This window comes from Peromyscus leucopus, chromosome 2 (assembly GCF_004664715.2).
Source record: "Peromyscus leucopus breed LL Stock chromosome 2, UCI_PerLeu_2.1, whole genome shotgun sequence".
In the NCBI taxonomy this organism is placed as follows: domain Eukaryota; kingdom Metazoa; phylum Chordata; class Mammalia; order Rodentia; family Cricetidae; genus Peromyscus; species Peromyscus leucopus.
In genome coordinates, this window is record NC_051064.1 from 62,848,591 (window position 1) to 62,868,169 (window position 19,579).

Here is a 19,579-nt window from a genome sequence, read left to right on the forward strand (position 1 = left end):
TCCATTTTCCCCATCGGCAGCAGGAGCTGGGGCAGGGAAAGTGTCTACTCAGCTACAACCTCCACTGACCTGCCTTCTTTATCGGGTGTTGCTGTGTGGCAAGGAATGGTTATTTAATGAAAAACACTTAAAAAAGATTCCTGAGCTCTTACATGGAAAGAGGAGAGGCCAGGGCAGCACCGCGGAACAGCAGGGAAGGAGTGAGTGTTGGCAGCTCAGAGCCTTCCTGGTTTGGCACAGCGCTGACTTCTACATCGAAATGACTTTTCTTCAGCTTTCTTTGTTCTTTTTCCAACCGGCAGATTGAGTCGGTGTTGGAGCCTCAGCCTCCAATTCCTGTTTGACCAAGAGCAGAGCCTTTTTGTATGAAGCCATTCTTTAATGTGTCACCTAAAAACGACCAGCCTTCACCGCCTTCCGCCTCGTTCCTGTCCTGTGTGCCATCGTGTCTCCTTCAACATCTCAAGTCCCGAGGCCCACACCTTGTCTGTTCATTTTTGTTCTTATTATAGGTTCAGAATATGCCATTAAAAGTGGATAAAAATCCCTGCAATCTGGCTCCATCAACTGCCCAGAATCACAGCTCTCCTGCCCATCTTTCCCTGCATTCTGATCATAATATCACTTGTAAGAGAGAAAGTGGAAAACAGAGATACTTAAAAGACCGAGAGAGGGCAGAAAGCCTCTTAAGAAATTGGTTTGAGTCCACAGGAGGCAAGCATAGGAGAGGTGGGATATTGGGCTTATGAACCACATGATAAATGCAATCAACTCCCAGCAGGGAGGCCAGTGAGGACACTCTGTGTGGGTTAATTGGCGCTCTTCCTACACTCAGGAGAGAATAAATTTTCAGCCACATCAAAGTCATTTTCAGAAAAAAAGAAACCCAGAAAACAAAGCAAAACCTCATCAAGAGTGCCATTTCCAGGAACCCTGGCAGCCAGACAATAAGAAACCTGAAAATAATCGCCTCTTTTAGCCTGCTGTCCTCTCAAACACTGGACTGTTTGCCGTGAGGAGAACAAAGAATGCAGGTAATATATTTATAGTCAGTTTCTTAGAAAGTGAAATGATTTAGCTAGAGTTGGCTTCAATCAACTAGACACCTCTCGTAGCTTCAAAATGCTTTGTCTGGGAATTTGTAAAGCCCCTGGTTTGGAGAAGCTCCCATCCCACCCTCCAGAGGTGCTCCTCACGGAACCCTGCACAGGCACTCCAAACATGACGACTCGTGATGGGGTGAAGGGCTGAGAAAAGCCCGCTCATGCCACCTTCCTCATTTGTCCTGGAACTGTGGCCGTAATAAAAACAGAAGGCCGGAGAACCCACTTCATTCACTTTTGGAACTCTTATCTTGGTATAATTTTATGTTTATGGGGAAATAGCAAAGCCATTGAAGAGAATTCTCATTCGCCCTTCCCTCAGATCCCGCTGTTACACTTTAACACAACCGTGAGACAAGTAATGCTAAAACTAAGCATTTACATCAGTCCGACACCATTAACTGAACCGACTTTTCCCATTTCCCACTGATCGTCTTTTCACGGTTTCAGAATTCAAGCCCGGATATTGCATCATATTTAGATCTCATTATGACACTTCTGGCCCCGAGGACAGTGACTGACAGGTACTCAACATCGCCTCTCTAAGGGAACAACCTGGAGAAGCCTATTGGAATCCAGTAGTCGGATAACTGAGAGACACTGGGGTGGCAGTATCGGAGGGGCCGGCCTGCACCCCGCTCCCGGCAGACTACTGCAGACTTTACCTCAGCAGCTTCAGAACAGGTGTGAGGGCCCAGACAGCTTCACGGGACCGAAGGGTGGTTGGAGACAGGAGATGGAGAGACTCAGAGCAGTCTGTTAGGACAGCAAGGGCAGAGGAGCCGTCAGAGAGAGTAAAGCTATGTGAATAGTTTTTGGAAAGGGAATGGTGAACTCGTTTGTAGTCTGAGAAGGAGGAAACTGTAAAGGAGGGGCAGGTGAGCAGTGAGGACTCCATGAAGAAGAGATGATGGCTGACGAGATGCCTGAGACAACACAGGGGCCAGTCTGATTTGGAGCATGCGCAGAAAGTCTGCTGTCGGACATGGAGAAAAACATCTCAGTGGAATCAGAAGAAAGGAGGGATACATGGGTGAATGCCATTTATGTTTTCCCTCCGTTTCCTTCTCTTCTTTACTCAGACTTCATGGTTGTTGTCTTTTCAAGAGAGGCAGAAAGGCAGCATGAGAGAAGTGGGGTTGGGCTGTAACGGGGCTTGCAGAGACCGATATAGATCGTTGGGAGATGTGCTATGGGTTAAGCATGAAGAAATCAACCGAGCCTGAGAGAAATGAAAAGAATGACTGTTATTGAGAGCCTGGAGATAATCAGGTTATTAGATTTGGGGGTTTGGAGTGAACGATACATTGGTGCCGCTCTCAGGCTGCCAGACTCCCCGAGGACATGTGAGCCTTTTAAGATTAACATTTCCATTTCTGTTTCTATTACTGTATCACTGGTCAAAGTATTTATCTTGTCTCAGAATTAAGTAATGGTCTTCATTGATCTCAGTAACTGTTATTCTTCATTGGGAATTCATGGAGTAACCTGGATGTCTTCTTAATAATGGAAAAATTTCAACTTTGTCTATAATGAATGATTCTAGCAACACTTAATTCCATAAAAACAATAACTAGAATTGGAATCTTTATGTATAATCAAACCCTGGGTATCATATATACCAGACAAGCACTCTACCAATGAGCTGTACTGTAGCAGCCCTTATAAATCTGAGTTTTCAAACATCTGTTGTTATAGTCCTCTGCCAGACATTTTGCACATGTCTACAAGACTCCTCAGTCTCAGATGTAGGAGCTGAGTCTTAGATTCATTCTTTCAACAAATATTAAGTGTCCTGCATGTGCCGGGTTTCATTTGAGCCAACTGCGATATGTCAGTGTGTACACAAGGCCAAGTTCTCTGACCCCCGCAGTCATATTTCATCAGGAAATGTAAGTGCATAAGTGAGCTGCTGAACGCACACAGATGACAGTCATCACAGAGACCTTTACTCGTTTTTAGTTGCCTTGAATCCATCCCAGCTCTTACAGTAATCTGTTTGTTTTATTTTTGACGGGGTGGAATTTTCTACTTCCTGTGTTGGATGCAGCTTTGTAGGACTGTTTGTCTATGTGTCCTGGTTTTGCAAAGCAGGACTAAACACATGACTGGTCCTGATGAGAATCATTGATCGAAAGCTCCTTTCCTGAATTCGGAAATCCAGAAGATCATTGAAACTCATTCATCCTTTTGGTTTCCTGAAGATGTTTTTATGATGAGATCCTCTGGTGAATTATAAACTTTATCTTTTGAAATATGATTGGCCAGTCCCTCCTTTTAATTCTGAGAGTCCCTCTATAAACATTGTATCACCAATGCTGCCACCACCATCATCACCATTACCATCACTACCATCAACATCACACCATCACTACTAACACTATTATCATCATCGTCACCACCACCACCACCACCACCACCACCATCATCACCATTGCCATCACCACCATCAACATCACATCACCACCACCACTATATTATCACCACCATCACCACCACCACCATCACCATTACTATCACCACCATCAACATCACACCATCACTGCTAACACTATTATCATCATCGTCACCACCACCACCACCACCACCACCACCACCACCACCACCACCACCACCATCATCACCATTGCCATCACCACCATCAACATCACATCACCACCACCACTATATTATCACCACCATCACCACCACCATCACCATTACTATCACCACCATCAACATCACATCACCATCACCACTATATCATCTTCATCACCACCACCACCGCCACCACCACCATCAACATCACATCACCACTACCGCTATCATTGCCATCACCACCACTCTCACCACTACCATTATTTTTGCTTACCGTAGCTTTATTCTTTGTGACTTACCAGCCAGAAACCTGTGTTTGTCTGATCCCAAAATCTATCCTTCAATTACTCTGACAGCCATTCCACAACACCCAGGGATTTCTGAGAGATAGTTTCAAGAATTTTTTGTTGTTGTTGTTGTTTGTTTGCTTACCTGACTTGAGGGTTTCTTATATGTAAAGCGTTCTCTGCAGACTTACGTGTTCTCGATTTGAACATTACTTAGAGAGGATAGATCCTGCTTCATTTCCCTGGGAATATGGAACAGACTAGACAGAATGTCAAATTATCTTTTTTCCAGTTGGTCCTTCTTTTATTGTGAAGTACTTTGAGGATTTACTGATGGTCTCGTGGCAAGTAGATGTGGTTGGCATGACATTGTTTTAACTCCATGCATCTAGCTGGCCATTCTTACCATGGCTGGGGACTTGTAGTAACAGGCTATTAGTATTCAGCAAGCATGAGGTGAGAAGCTGACATTTCTGTCACTTGTAGGGCTCGTCCTTTATTTGTGGAAACATAGAAACATCATTCTTAACTCCTTGTGGGGCTGTGACATTGTGTAAACGTGAGGACACTGCTCATGTGGTAAGTATTGTGAACAGCACTTTCAGAGTCAGAAAAGGATCTCTGACTCTTGGTGGGGGATTGGCTTCTTTCCTACTTTTTCCTGCTTGGTGAATATGCCTAGATGCCACTGAGACTTCAGTCTAGGATTCTCCTCAAGCTCATTTTCTTCTCTAAGAGTTCCAGACCTAGGACTTGCTATGCACTCTAGATTTTATTTTTCTTACCAATATGCCATGAGCTAAGTTCTGGACTTGCCTAATGTGAGCAGAGGATCCTTTGGGTTTTCATGTCTTGCCTGACCAATATTTTACACTGCTTTCTTTCTCTTTCTCTCAGATGCTACCAAGTACTTTCTCTGTTACTTTGCTTTACAATTCTCTGTAGGTCAAGTCCACTTCTAAATTGGTGTAGTTCAGTCCAAGGATACAAATGAATGGCCACTTCCTCTGCTGTTCAAATGCTCTCAAGTTATGCTTCACATCAACACATTACAAATAAAATATCTTTAGTCTGCTTGCCTTGACTATATACCCTTCATATAGCTCTTTCAGATGTTCATACAGTGCAACCAGTCCTCACTTCCTTTTCTGACTTCTTTTCTCATTCTCATTCTTCCCCATACAAAATGTGTTTGGGTATATCAGCTCATATGTACAGATTGCACCCACATTTCTACAGATGGCTTCCTATTGGCCATTATTGGACTTAAGGATATTTACTTCACAAATTTCATTGGTTCTTGAGAGGAAGGCCCATGTGAGAGGTCTCCTCTGAATAAGGAGATGGGGCCTGGATCACCTAAGTTTCTGAGACAGAATTTACAAGAGAGCTGAAAATCCAAATCCAGGTTCTTCCCCTTGTGCAGCAGGCACTATATGGCTGAGCTATCGCACCAGACCCTCTAATACGGACATTTAAAGTATAGCATTTAAATTGGTGTACTTAAATGGTAGCTAAAAACATTTATGTTTACCAAGAGTAAAATGAGTGTTAGTAATAATAGCATAATTTACTTATTATGCCAGGCAGTGGTGGCACATGCCTTTAATCCCAGCACTTGGGAGGCAGAGCCAGGTGGATCTCTATGAGTTCGAGGCCAGCCTGGTCTACAGATTGAGATCCAGGACAGGCACCAAAACTACACAGAGAAACCCTGTCTCAAAAAAATTTTTTAAAAAATTACTTATTATAAATTAACCACATATAAAAGATAGTGAAGATATGTCAAAGATATCTCAAAGGAATATATTTGAACTAGGAAAATTCTAAAAACATTTAAAAGCTGTTTACAAAGAGTTAGAGATGTAGAGAGCACAGGGTGTTGGCTTTAGACACCAATACCACACAGAACTTTTTGAAATATAAAAATGTCATAACTAAACCTGGAAAATACCAACAGCATATTGGAGAAAACTTAGCAGATATAGAGTAGAGTTCAGTGTCTTTATTACAGAGAGTAAGCAATGTAAAAGCTGTCATCCGATGATGGAGGGAGGGAGCCAGTACATTATGCTACATAATTCCTGCAACTTTCAGTTTTCTCTCTCTCCTTTGAAGGTGGGCAGGAGCAGGGGTCTGTGAGCAATGACCCCAGTACATTTCCTGTGCAGTAGGTTTTAGTACAAGGCAGCAATTGTCTTTTCTTACTCAACTTTCTTTCAGAACCAAAAGATTTTTTTTTCTTTGCAAAGTTCCAGTTTGATTTGTCTCCTTCTCTGAACCCAAAGCATTTAAAAATAAAATGACTGGACTCAGAATCTCATCCCCTTTTTAAACCTTTTTGACAGCAAAACACTGGAACAAAAGATTCGTGTCTCCTCAACAGCCCAAGCCTCCTTTTAGGAGTCATTGACAAAGAGGTTACACTGTCTCTTGGCTTTAGGATGAGTTTTTCCAGCCATCCCAGATAAAGCCAGTATTTTAATCTGGCCACTGAAATTCTGTGAAAGTAAAACTTCCAAAATATTTTAAAATAAGAAAAATCAAGGAGTTGATGGTTTCAAGGTTCAAAGTCTAGAACATTCCAGGTCAGAGCAAGACTCAGTAGGACCTTCCCAGGTGCTGCCCTGAGGGTAACATGACAGACTGACACAGACAGAACGAAGCCCCACTGCAGTAATTCCCCCTTGTTTTTCTCAAGTAAACATAGGACATGTTAGTTCAGTCTGTACAGCCCAGTACATGGAATTGCTGTGGGATAATGCTTTTGTGTACTGGTTTAATAAAATGCTGATTGGTCAATAGCCAGACAGGAAGTATAGGTGGGATAAGCAGACAAGGAGAATTCTGGGAAGAGGAAGGCTGAGTCAGGAGATGCCAGCCCACCATCCAGGGAGCAGCATGTAATGGCATACAGGTAAAGCCACAGAAAACGTGATGACATATAGATTAACAGAAATAGGCTGCATATAAGTGCAAGAGCTAATCAGTAGTGAGCCTGAGCTAATGGCTGAGCATTTTTAATTAATATAAGCCTCTGTGTGTTTACTTGGGTCTGAGTGGCTGCGGACCAGGCAGGACACATGAAAACTACCAGCTGGATAGTGATGACATAGACAGGAACAAGAGTTGATGCTCCAAGTCAGGCTATCCACACATCCTTGCCACTAGTAAAGCATCAAGTAGGATCCTGGTAGCAGTTCTAGCTCTTGGTAATTATGTTGCCATCATTCTTAAAAGTCGAATGGTCCTGGTTCTTATCCAGCCTGGTATTCCCCTTTCTTGTGTTTCTCCATGTCTTCAGGGAAATGAGTCCTGTTTGTCTCATAGATTTTGTGAGGATTTACACAGAGCAGATAATCCTTGCCTCTGCAGATACTCACAGTTCTTGCGTAATTTTGGTTTTCTTCAGTTTGCCCTGTAACATGATCCACGTATGCTCAGTGTCTACTCTGGAGAAGACATTGCTATTACCTGAGTCCCCCGTCCTGATCTACACTCTCTCTGTGGCTTCTCTGCTCCCCTCTATCACAACAGTGCTTTTGAACCCTTCCTCCCCATGAAAATAGAAATCATAAAGTCATTGGGTCCCACCAGAAGGCACTCAGAATCCCTAAGCTTGAGAGTCACATCATCACTGCTTCTTAGAAGCTTCAAGTGATTCCTACACTTGAGCTGGCTGTGTGTCAAACACCTTTCTAGGCAGTTCATGAGAGGACCAGATGGCCTGTATCACACAGGCTGGTAGTCAGCAGTAGCAGGGATAGAGAGCCTTCTATTGAACTTCCCTTTCTAATTGCTTGCAAGTTGACACTCATGGAACCAGTGGGATAGATGGCTTCTCCTTGGATTGACAGACTTCTCATTATATTCTAAGCTTTGGATTTCTGAGGCTGAGGCAGGAAGGTCATAAGCTCCAGGCCAGTCTGGGCAACATAATAAGTTTCAGGCCAGGTTATACTACATAATGAAATTTTATCTAAAATTAAATTAATAAATATTCAAAATATAAGATAAAGCTGGGTTTCTATGATGGGTTGAGATTTATAGTTTTCTGAGATACTGTAGTTCTGCTTCCTATTTCTCTAGTCCCTGTACTGAAGGTACCGTACCATCTGCTGCCTCCATGCCCTCTGATAGGTTAGAGTCGGCACTGAGGTGCTTCCCAAGGTCAGGCTTGATTCCCACTGCTTGGAGGCTTCTTCGGGCTGCAGCGGGTCTTTTTCATGGCAGTTGTGTATAAGGTCAAAGGCTGAATTCTGGGGAACAGGGTCTTATTTGAGACCAAGATGCATACCCAAGGTTGGCCATAAAAACAAAAAGGTGGCATGAGTCTAGATTTAGAATTTTACAGCCAGCCTTTGAACCCAACCCTGATCCTGATACCAACTGAGGGAAATTAATTTAGAAAAATGAGAGGCACATAGATCTAACGTGACTTAAAGAGTTTTGTAAATAGAAGTTGGTGGTTCTGATCGTCTACATAACCAGAATGGCCGTGTGTGTGTGTGTGTGTGTGTGTGTGTGTGTGTTATAGGTGTATATGTGTTCTTGTGTGTGCATGTGTGGCTGCCAATCATATATGTGCACATGAGAGTGAAGGCCAGAGTTGACTTCCGGTATCTTTCTTAATCACTCTTTGTCTTCTTTGTTTAGCTTCTCACTGAACTTGGAGATCACTATGTTGGCTAGACTGGCTGGCCAGCAAGCCCCTAGGATTTGTTTTCTCTGCCCACTGATGGCCCTGGAGTTACAGATGTGTGCTGCTGTGTCCGGCTTTTACAAGGGTGCCACAGACAGGAACTCAGGTCCTCATGCCTGCATAGCTTGCTTTACCAGTTGAGTCCTCTTCCCAGGCCCAGAACGGTGCATCTTTAAAAACTGGTTTAATTAATTAATTAATTGTGTGTACATGTGCATACATGTGGGTGCTTATATGCAGAGGTTAGAGGACAAGTTGTGAGAGCCTATTCTTTCCTTCCACTGTGTAGGCTCTAGGAGTTGAACTCATCAGTCTTAGAGGCAAGGATCTTACCTACTGAGCTATCTTGCTGGCCCCGGAGTAGACATATTTTATACAGAATATTACTTCTTAGTGGCTGAGATAGATGAGCACTAAAATAATCTCAGAGCTATTTTGTTATATCTTAGAATATTTATACTGGTTAGGCAAAAATAATTTTTAATGCTTCATTTATAATTGATTTACAACTATAGTAGAAATACTGATATTTTATTGATGTATAAAGGATAGTTTATAACTGTTGCCATGTTAAGTCCATTAATTTACTTCATTTATTCATGTGACAAACATTGGGTACCTATTTTATGCTCGTCCTTTATCTGAATCTGTCAAATGTTAATGGACTAGACATTGATAATGTAATTCTTAACTGTATATATTGTATATACTTATTGGATATAGTTTTTCTTGTATTAGTTATAAGCTTTTTAAAATTTTAGACAAAAAAGGGGAAATGTGGTGATATTGTGTTTCCCCAATATATTGTGCACCTTAATAAAGTTATCTGGGGTCAGAGAACAGAACAGCTGCTAGGTAGACATAGAGGCCAGAAAATGGTGGCACACATACCTTTAATGCTAGCATTCTGGAGGTAGAGATCCATCTGGATCTCTGTGAGTTCAAAGTCACACTGGAAACAGCCAGGCATGGTGACACACACCTTTAATCCCAGGAAGTGATAGCAGGAAGCAGAAAGGTATATAAGGCACGAAAACCAGGAACTAGAGTCTGTTAAGCTTTTAGGTTTTTGAGCAGCAGTTCAGCTGAGATCCATTCAGATGAGGACACAGAGGCTTCCAGTTTGAGGAAACAGGATCAGCTGAGGAATGGGTGAGGTGAGGTTAGCGGTGGCTGGTTCTGTTTCTCTGATCTTTCAGCGTTCACCTTAATACCTGGCTCCAGGTTTGTTTTTATTAATAAGACCTTTTAAGATTCATATTATATATATATCATGTGATTCATTTGTGATATATAACAACACCCAGCAAGTGGTATTTTGTTCCTCATTTCTTTTACTGAGATTTTCTATGTATGTTGTATCAGGTCTCAATACTCAATTACTGTTTGCTGCCAGATGGCACTCCATTATATAGGTATTTTTCATTTTATATCCATTTAACCTGCTGATGGTTTGAATATCAAGTATCTTACAGAAGGCTCATGCATTGGGTGGGTCTCAACCACTGGGAGGTGCTCAGATCTCAAGGGCTCTGACCTAATCAATGAATGAATCTGTTGATCTATTATTTGATGGTGTTTTATGGGACATGGTTGAAGCTTTTGGAGTTGGGGGTGAGTTGGAAGAGGCAGGGCTGTGTCTTTGAGGGCAAATCCATTTTGTCCACACTCTCTTGGTTCTCCCTTTGCTTGCTAACCTCAGTGAAGTGATCAGCCTCCTTCACAGGCTCTCACCACCATGATGATGTTCATCATTGTCTCAGGAGACCCAGTGGACCACGGATTGAAGCTGTATTTCCTCCTTTTAAACTGACTTTCTTGGGTATTTTGTCACAGCAGCAAAAATGTGATGATCACAAGGCTTCTGTTTTTATTCCCATATCACTATGGGCATTGAAAATGTGTTCAAGCTTCTCTTGACTATGCTGAAAGTGGAATTGCTGAGCCATGCAGTACCCCTATGATTTGAATTCTATGTTGAAATATGACCTAACTGTCTTCAAAAGGGGCAGTATCTCTTTATGTTGCTACCAGTCATGTGGGAGGGTTCAGAATGTCCCACCTCCTTGACAACATAACGGCTTGTGGCAGATATTATTTATTTTACTTTTGATGATAAGTGTGTGGTGTTTACGACTCTTTCGATTGCCACATTAAGACTGCATGTACTAGTACAAAACATGATCTGCTTTGAAATTGCGTTCTTTCACTAGAATGTTCTACATTGTGGTTCTACAGTGTGGTATGTGAGTCCCCGCAGCAAAACAAGGTAAGTTGTCAGACATCTCAACTCTGAATGAACTCTATGAATGAAAAATGAATTCATTCTCCAACAGGAAACCTCTGGCACAGCAAAGTCTCAGGATTGTGAGAACTGGGGCTGTTTGGGGAAGTTCTGGCCAGATCCTGGAGATTGTTTGCTTTATCACTATGGGAGCGAAGAAGAGATCAACACAGTCTCTCAAAAGGCTTCCTTTTGCAAGATGAAAAACATGATTGGCAGGAGTGAGGAAAACCGCCAAGGCTGAGAGCACAGCTCCCTGTTCTAAGACCAAATAATGACCTCCGGATCAGGACATGAGAACAACGGAGCTCTGTGTCGCCTCTGTTGGCTCTCATGGGCATGCTCTGTCCTGGGCTAATAAACGTTTACTGCAGGTAACATCTGGACGAGGGCAAAGGAGACGAATGTGCTGACCTCAGCAAGAAGTTTACTGTCAGCCTGCCCAGAAACACGCTGAAAGCTGGCTTCTGACTCCAACCAGGCCTTTCATTCTTGGCGACCCTGTCGACCCTCGAAAATGCAAGCCCTTTTCTGTCCCACGCATTCTGGCTTGCCCTTCCACAGTGCACTCTGCTCTACATAGTGCCTGCCCAGATCTCAGTGGCATGTTCTTTAACTTTTGAGCTGCAAGAAAATGCACTTACATTTTTTTAAAATTGAAAATCAATTTTCTTTCAGAAGTTGTATTCTGATTACCACCCCCCTTCCTCAGCTCCTCCCAGATTCTCCCCCACTTTCCCACCGGCCAAAATCTAAATTCCTTCTTTCTCTGTCTTAGAAGAAAACAAACAGGCATCTAAAAAATAATAAATAATAAAATAAGATAAAATAAAAACAAACCAGAATAGGGCAAAACAAAAACAACAAAATCGGGCAAAATAAAAAGCACAAGAAATACATACAGAGACTGAGACACACACATTTGCACATACAGAAGACCCATAAAGACAAAATTGGAAACCATAACATATAAGCAAAAGATCTGTAAGTTAAAAAACAACAACAACAACAACAACAACAACAACAAAAAATCAGACAAAGCACAAGGAGACAAAAATTCTCCAAAAAATACCAGAGAGGTCATTTTGTGTTGGCTGTTTACTGCTGGGCATGGGCTTGCTCATAAGTGTGGCTGGTATACCCACTGTGTCGTGGTTGGAGAAAACTAACTTTTCCTTTGTGAACAGTTACCATTGGAGACGGCTTCTGGGTTAGGGATGGGGACATGTTTCCGCTTTGTTCAGCTCCAGGACCTCATCATGCACAGACCCGTGCAGGCCCTGCGTGTACTGCCTCAGTCTCTGTGAGTTCCTAGGAGCATCAGTCCTGCTGATTCAGAGGGCCTTGTTTCCTTGGTGTCCTCCACCCTCTCTGGCTCTGACACTTTTTTTCTACCTTCTCCTCCACAGGGCTCCCTGGGCCTTGAGGACAGGAATTTAATGGAGACATCCCTTTTAGAACAGTGTTCTAAAGTCTCTCACTCTCTGCACATTGTCCAGTTGTGAATCTCTGTATTTGTTCCCATCTACGACAGAAGGATGCTTCTCTGATGATGGCCAAACAAGACACTAATCTGTGAGTATAGCAGAATGTCATTAGAAGTCATTTTATTGCTCTGTTCCTTTAGTAGAGCAGCAGTATGTAGTTTTCCCCTGGGTCTGTGGCCTATCTAGTCTCAGATTCTTAGCCACCAAGGTAATATTGGGCATGGGTTCCATCTCATGGAGTGGCCTTAATTCCCACCAGACAGTGACTGGTTACCACCACAACTTTGGTGCCATTGATGTACCAGTGTATGTACGCCTTGCATGTAGGTCTCAGTTGCAGATTGAGGAGTTTGTAGCTGGGTTGTGTTTACCATTCTCCTCCAGTAGTGTGTAGAGTACCTTCTAGGACCAAGAACACTAGTCAGAGGGAAGAAGGCTCTAGGTAGGCACCAGCTCAACTTCTCTGTGTTCAGTGAGTAAGACAGGTGTTAATTTTAATAATAGGGCCTTACCATCAATTCGTGGAGAGAAACCAATAGCCTTGGCGGTTTTGGGGTTCCCATGAAGTCCTTTTGGCCAACAACTTGGTTAGATGTAGCCCATTCCTGGGAACTAATGTTTCATTGGTGTTGACAGATGTCTAGCTGGGGCTTTGTCTCCTTCATTATTTTGTGATTCCATTTAGATTGGTTTCATGTATGTACATATTCTGAGAAGTGTCTACTGTATTAGGTTTCTCTATGACCCTCAAGTGGCCCTTAGTTGAGCTGTCTCTCCCTGTATTGCCTCCTGTCCCCCTTTTCTTCCCATTTGATCCTTCCCTTGTCCATCTCTATCTATTCTATTTCCCCTTCCTAGAGAGAGCCACTCCCACCAAGTGTCACTCATATATTTAATGAGTTTAAAAGATAAGCCAGGCAGCACTCAGGAGGCAGAGGCAGGCTGATCTCTGTGAGTTCAAGACCATCCTGATCTACAGAGTGAGATCCAGGACAGCCAGGGCTACACAGAGAAACCCTGTCTCAACAACAACAACAACAACAACAACCTGATAGCATGCAAATGGTGAAGCAACAGGTACTGTTCATTTCACTTGTTTCCAGTTTATAGACCATGTCTTTCTCTTTCCTCTTGTTCCTATGCTCTAGTCCAAGAATGGGCGATAAAGTATGTTCTGGATCATAAGAAAGATTAGAAAAGTTGTGGGATTGACAGGTGAGTCAACGAGTGTAAGGAAGGTAGTACTCAAGTTCTGTGCTGGGAGAGAGGGTGGTTCTTTGTAAGACAAGCACCCTCTTTTACATCTCCATCGTAGGTGTCCCCATCTGGCAGCCACAGTGGGCAGGGCAGTCTCATCCAGCAGTTGTCAGGGCAGGGAATGGTCTTCAGTTAACACAAGAAAAGAGAAGAAGAGAATCCAAGCTGCTCTTATCCCCTAACCACTCCCAAACTTGCACACATTCTGATGTTTCTGTGGTCCTTTTCTTACAACCAAATACACCCTATTCTCCCGTTTCCAAACATTTCTTCTGTGCTCTTTGGAACAGTCATTTCAGAATAAACAAACTTGGTCATCTTCAATTTCCCTTTCGAATGAGTCTCCCACTTCTTGCCTTTATTGAATTGATGCTGGCACTGGAGGACCCACCTCTGCCCCGATGGTCTTCCAGCATCTCTGCCGCCATAGTCTTCCCTCACCTCTCCCCACATGGCCTTGGCTGCCCATTCATTCAGTTCTCAGGTATCAGCAAGTCAGTACCCTTCCTGACATTATCATATTTATAACCTGATTGTCTTCCAACCCCATGGGAAAACTCTCCTTTTGTAAAGCTTATCTTTTCAGCTGAATTATCTCCGAGCCTAGCTCATCCATGACTACTGGTCTTGTGATCATATCCATGAACTGTATTGGTACTTGGTTCAGTAGTCTTCTTACTCAGACTCTGTGTGTTGCCTGAGTGAATGCTCTGCCCTCATGATACTATCACAAGACTATTGCGTTAGTTGCTTTTTTTTTTTTTTTTTTTTTAATGCTGTGACAAAATACCTGACAGAAACGACTTAAGGAGGAAAAATTTATTTTGGCTCGTGGCTTCTGAGAATTCCCATCCATCGAGGCAAGCAAGGCACAGGGGTGCAAACAGCTCTGTTCTTGGTGGTGGGAGAGTGTAGTGAAGCTTCTCACTTGGTGGCCAGATCAGGAAACAGAGAGCAGGACAGGAAGTTAAGAATAAGACACACCCCATGTGAGGTGACCCATTTCTTCCAGCTAAATTCTACGTTCTAAAGGTTTCATGACCTCCCAAATAAAACAGTCCCACCAGCTGGGGACCAGGAGTTCAAACGCTGGAGTCTGTGAAAGTCAGTTCAGACTCAAGCCATAGCAACTATCCTCACAGTTCCTTGCCATGTTAAACTAGTGACTACGCCACTGCATTCAGGACTATAGCATCACACCGGAAGCACCAACTCTTGACCCTTACAGTCTGATAACTCCTTGTAAACCATAGTCCCACTTTCTTTCTCTCTTACTTCTGTATTCTCACCTGGTTCTAGATCCACTTTCAGCTAAAAATGCGTAGAGTGGGGGAAATGTCTGTGTTTAGGTTGACTTTTCTTTCCCTGTACTCTGCTGGAGAGTGGTTGTTAGTTTTCCCTACAATCAATTCTTGGGGTTCCTTTGGGAAGAGCCACCAGCCTGGCCTGTAGAGCCTGTGGATAATGATGCTGTGCAGCCCCCCCATCTTCTGCACCCCCATCATGGTGAGTGTGAGATAACTTCCTAGGTGGAAACTTGATTCAGTCAAGGTCAAGCAGAATCTCTTGTCCGGTGGGTACAAGGAGTCTGGTGAAGTAATTGCTTCCAATAGGTTTGGTGAGCGATGGAATGTCAGTGGGAAGGAAGGGTGATGGGAAAAGGATGAAGGATGGAAGGGAGGGAGGGAAGGAAGGAAGGAAGAGAGAAGGAGGAGAGACCACTTGGAGCTTGGACTCATGAGGGCTCAACCCTCAGGACCTAACCATCTTTTTAAATGTCTCTTTTCCAAATACTATGACACTGAGGATCAGGTCATGACATTTTGTGTACAGCACCACCCACAGTTACAGATACAGCCTGAGTGAGGACAGGCCCTCTTTTTCTCCCAGCCCATCCAGCCCTGCTCCTCTACACTAGTTCCTGCAGAGTTTTCCAGGATCCTCTGTGCTGAATGGCTCATCAATGCTGTTCCAAGACATTCTCCTTCTGATTTCAGCATATCTGATTTCAGTGGAAGCCTGTAAACACGTAGAAGTGAATCCTGTTTCAATTAAAAAAAAAAAAAAGATTTGTTTTTATTATGTGTATGTGTGCAGGTCTGCATTCATTTAGGCATGTGGTTGTGAGCTGGCATGCAGGTGATAGGAATTGAACCTTGGTCCTCTGCAAGAGCAGCAAATACTGTGACCTGCTGAGCCATCTCTCTAGCTCCCCACCTTGATTTTTATCTCATATACAAACCTATTCTTTTTATATCACACCCTATTATCTCACTGATCCTCCCTAACTTTTCATCCCATGAATATTCTCCTGGCTCTTTTGGGGAGACTGACCTCCTAGGGTTAACACTTCATTGATTTGTTTTTTGGCTCCTTGGAACTACTTTACAGGATTAGAATTATGTTTAAATTGAAGACATCTGAAAATGCCTTTACTGTAGCTTACAGAGGTGGCAAGGAGTCCAAGTGTGGCCAATTGAGGACTGGGAGAGTAACTCAACCATGCCATGAAGCTCAGGCTCTGTCTGCTTCCCTCTTTGTCTCTTTGGTGATGTCTGCCACACTTCCACACCATGTACATGTCCCAGATGGGAGGCAGGAGAAGCAGAAGAAGCATAAGGACATTTCTTCTCACACCTATGTGGCTGGGAATGTGTCACAGCCACGCCCAGCTGATGGGAGACAGAAATCTAGTCTTTCACAGATGCTTATTTTTAATCACGTTGTTCAATGATTGTTATTAAGTTTCTGAGTTCCTTGTGTATTCTGGATATTGAACGCTGCTTCTGTATAGAGAAAAAAGAAGAATGGTTCCAAGTGGATAGTTCTCATTCTCCCCTGGTCTACTCATCTCCAGATCTGTCTTTCCAAATGAAATGTTTCTCCCAAGTTTTCTCCAGGATAGCCCTCCATACAGCATGGTAGTATAGTACCCAAGGCAGGATTGTCTCCTTGGATTGTATGGGCATCCTTGTTGTTCAATAACCTTGCTTGCTTTTCCCTCTTCCTTTATTCTAGCCTGTTCTAGGGAGGGGAGATTTATGCACAAGTACTGATGTCACTGGATTTCCAGAGTGTCCCTGTGTCCCTGCACCTCCATATCCTTGTGTCTCCATATCCCTCTAAGCCTTTGTGGCCCCCTAGGTCTTCAGGGCTTGTGTCCTTGTTTCTAACAGGCCAGTGGCGTCTCCTCACTTGTTTCCTGGCCTTTCCTCGCGTGCTTAGAACTGTTCCTTGGCATTTGGGGCCACTCCAGAACGTTTAGTGGCTTTTTTCCATTTCTTTTGTGTGTCTCAATTGGCCACAGCAGGTTCACAGTCACAGCACTGCTGTGGAGAAGGTCACTGAATGCTAATGGGACATTTAGCAGTCAGTGTTCCTGTGTGGCTTTTTGTTGAAAATAAAATGGAATTGACAGAGGGAGAAAATGCAACCCTAACCTAATGTAGAAAGAGTCTTAGGTTAGGGCATTTATGTAAGTCATTCACAGTTATTACTGATAGAGAAAATCGCCCTTCCTTAACCACTGACTCATGAAGGAGTTCTGCCCATTAAGATGTGAACCACGGACATTACCTACTACTTTTGGAACACATGAGATAGATTTTTGAATGTGCTCAATACATAAGCAATAGAATGTGTACATTAGAATTTGTTAAAATTGAACTAGAGACTAAGTGGAAAAATGGAGTTTATACTACTATAGTTATAATTCAAAGATTTTATCTACTTGCTTATAGAAATACCACTTCTTTTAAGTACATTATTACATATTCCTGCACATTATTACAAATTCCTGCTCTGTCCTTTAGGCATTAATTAAGGTGAAATGAAAGGTCATGTGACTTGGGATAGAAATTCCATTACTTTGCTTCTGATTGATTCTCAGTTTTATCATCGGCAGAATGGTGACATTGACATTCTTCATAGAGTTTTTGGAAGTATTATATGGCATAATGTAGCTTGCAAAGCAAACACACACACACACACCCTTTGTAAATCACCTTTTCATGTAATGAAGCTATAGTACACTTTTAAGTGGATCATATATTCTATTGTATGGATGAAGCAAATATTTGTTTTCAACCTCATTGTAAACACTGTTGCAAGGATCAACCTTATAGGTAACCCTTTGCTCCTATATATCATTGGAATGTTTAGTTATTTTTATTTTATTAATATATACTTACATGATTTTATTCTTATTTATTTTATTTATAAAAATCACTTTTTTGTAAAGAACTTGCAAACAAAAAAAATCACACAGCTAGATTACCATAGTCCCTCAAACAAGTGCTTGTCCAGACCCAAACTCTATACATCTCAGTGAAGCACTTATCCAGCTCCCACACAAGCACACACAGCAAACTGAAAATTCCATGATGTTGTCTAACAGTAGAAAAACAATTAGCTTTCTATCCTTTCATGACTCATATGCCCTTTACCTGCACTCAGTCCTTCCTCATCACTCAATCTTAAGCTCTCTTGTTTTCCTTTCTACCTGTTATACCACATATACATGTACATTTGTTTATATATACATGTACACACTATTGTTTTTAATTAGTGAGATGGCTATTCTTGGGGTCAACTTGAGTACATCTGGAATTAACTGAAAACTCAGTGGCTGGGTACACCCGTGAGGGGTTTTTCTTAATTAAATCATTTGAAGTTGGAAAACTCACCTTTAATCCAGATCTTTTGAGGTGGGAAGATCCACCTTTAATCTGGGCCACATTGTCCAGTGGAAGCCTGTGTAAAAGACATAGAAGAAAGAAGCTTTTACTCTTTGCCTGCTTGTCCTCACTTTGACTCATTTCTTCATTGGCATTAGAGCCTACCTCTTTGGGATTCTAGTGTGCACTGAAGACCAGTGTCTGAGACGTCCAGCCTTCTGGACTCAACAACTACTGGATTTCTTGGACTTCCTATTGCCTATTGGTAGACAGACCAGATGGACCACAGCCACTCTGATAAATTCCCTTCATATATACTTCATATATAAACTCATATATATATATTTCATATAAAATATATAAACTATATATAATAAATATATAAATGTAAATAAGTAAAATACAATGAAAAATATGATAAGCATAAATATTTGTAATATAATAATATAATAAATATAAATATTAATATAACAAATATAGATAAATATATAAAATATATATACTTCATATAAATCCAATTTTAGCTATCAATTTAAAAACAGTAAATAAATTTGAAAAATAGTAAGAAAGGTGTGTTAAAAGAATAATGAACTCGTAAAATTAAAAAGAGAAAGGGCACCGGGAGAGTGTGCTAAATGTCAGGTATTAGGAGGACAAAGTCCAGGGTGACCATTCAGCTCAAAAGCAAAGGAAAGGAGGCTCTGAGCCACCGAAGGGTTTCGTGTTCCAGGGTCAGAGGTCAAGGGGGGGGGTAGTCCCAGGGCAGCAAATCCTCAGAACTGATAACACTCTGGTTCTTAGGGAGGTTGGGAGCTTGCAAGCCCTCTTGCTAAGACCCTTGGCCTTTGCCTCGTAGACTTTCCTGTGTGCCGATCTCTGGAAATTTGCCCAAATGCATTTGGCACCTGTATCTACAGGCATAAAGACCCCACAACTGAGCTGCTAAGATCTGGGTGAGGCTTGGAAGGGAGAGGTTTCTCTTTTAAAAAAATTAAGCTTCTTAGGTATTTAATACGGAGTTATTCCTTTGATTCAATAAAAAGGAGTTTGAAATTTTAATAAGCGATTTCATCCCAGGAGGAGTCTGGTGAGATGGTGTCCACTAAGCCCCACGAAGATGCAGCTGCACTGAACCTTTGCATTCTTGCCTTGCTAGGAATGCTTTCTTCTCAGACAGCTCGAATTTATCTTCTAAATGAGCTTAAT

General features: G+C 42.3%; 1 long non-coding RNA gene across 1 annotated transcript in view; it reads left to right on the top strand.

The window, feature by feature from the left end:
• Positions 1-1,649: 1,649 nt before the first annotated feature.
• LOC119087406 overlaps positions 1,650-19,579 on the top strand; it is a 32,683-nt gene continuing 14,753 nt past the window's right edge. The window contains exon 1 of the long non-coding RNA XR_005090840.1: positions 1,650-1,787. This is a non-coding gene — a long non-coding RNA (uncharacterized LOC119087406). The remainder of the gene's footprint in view (positions 1,788-19,579) is intronic.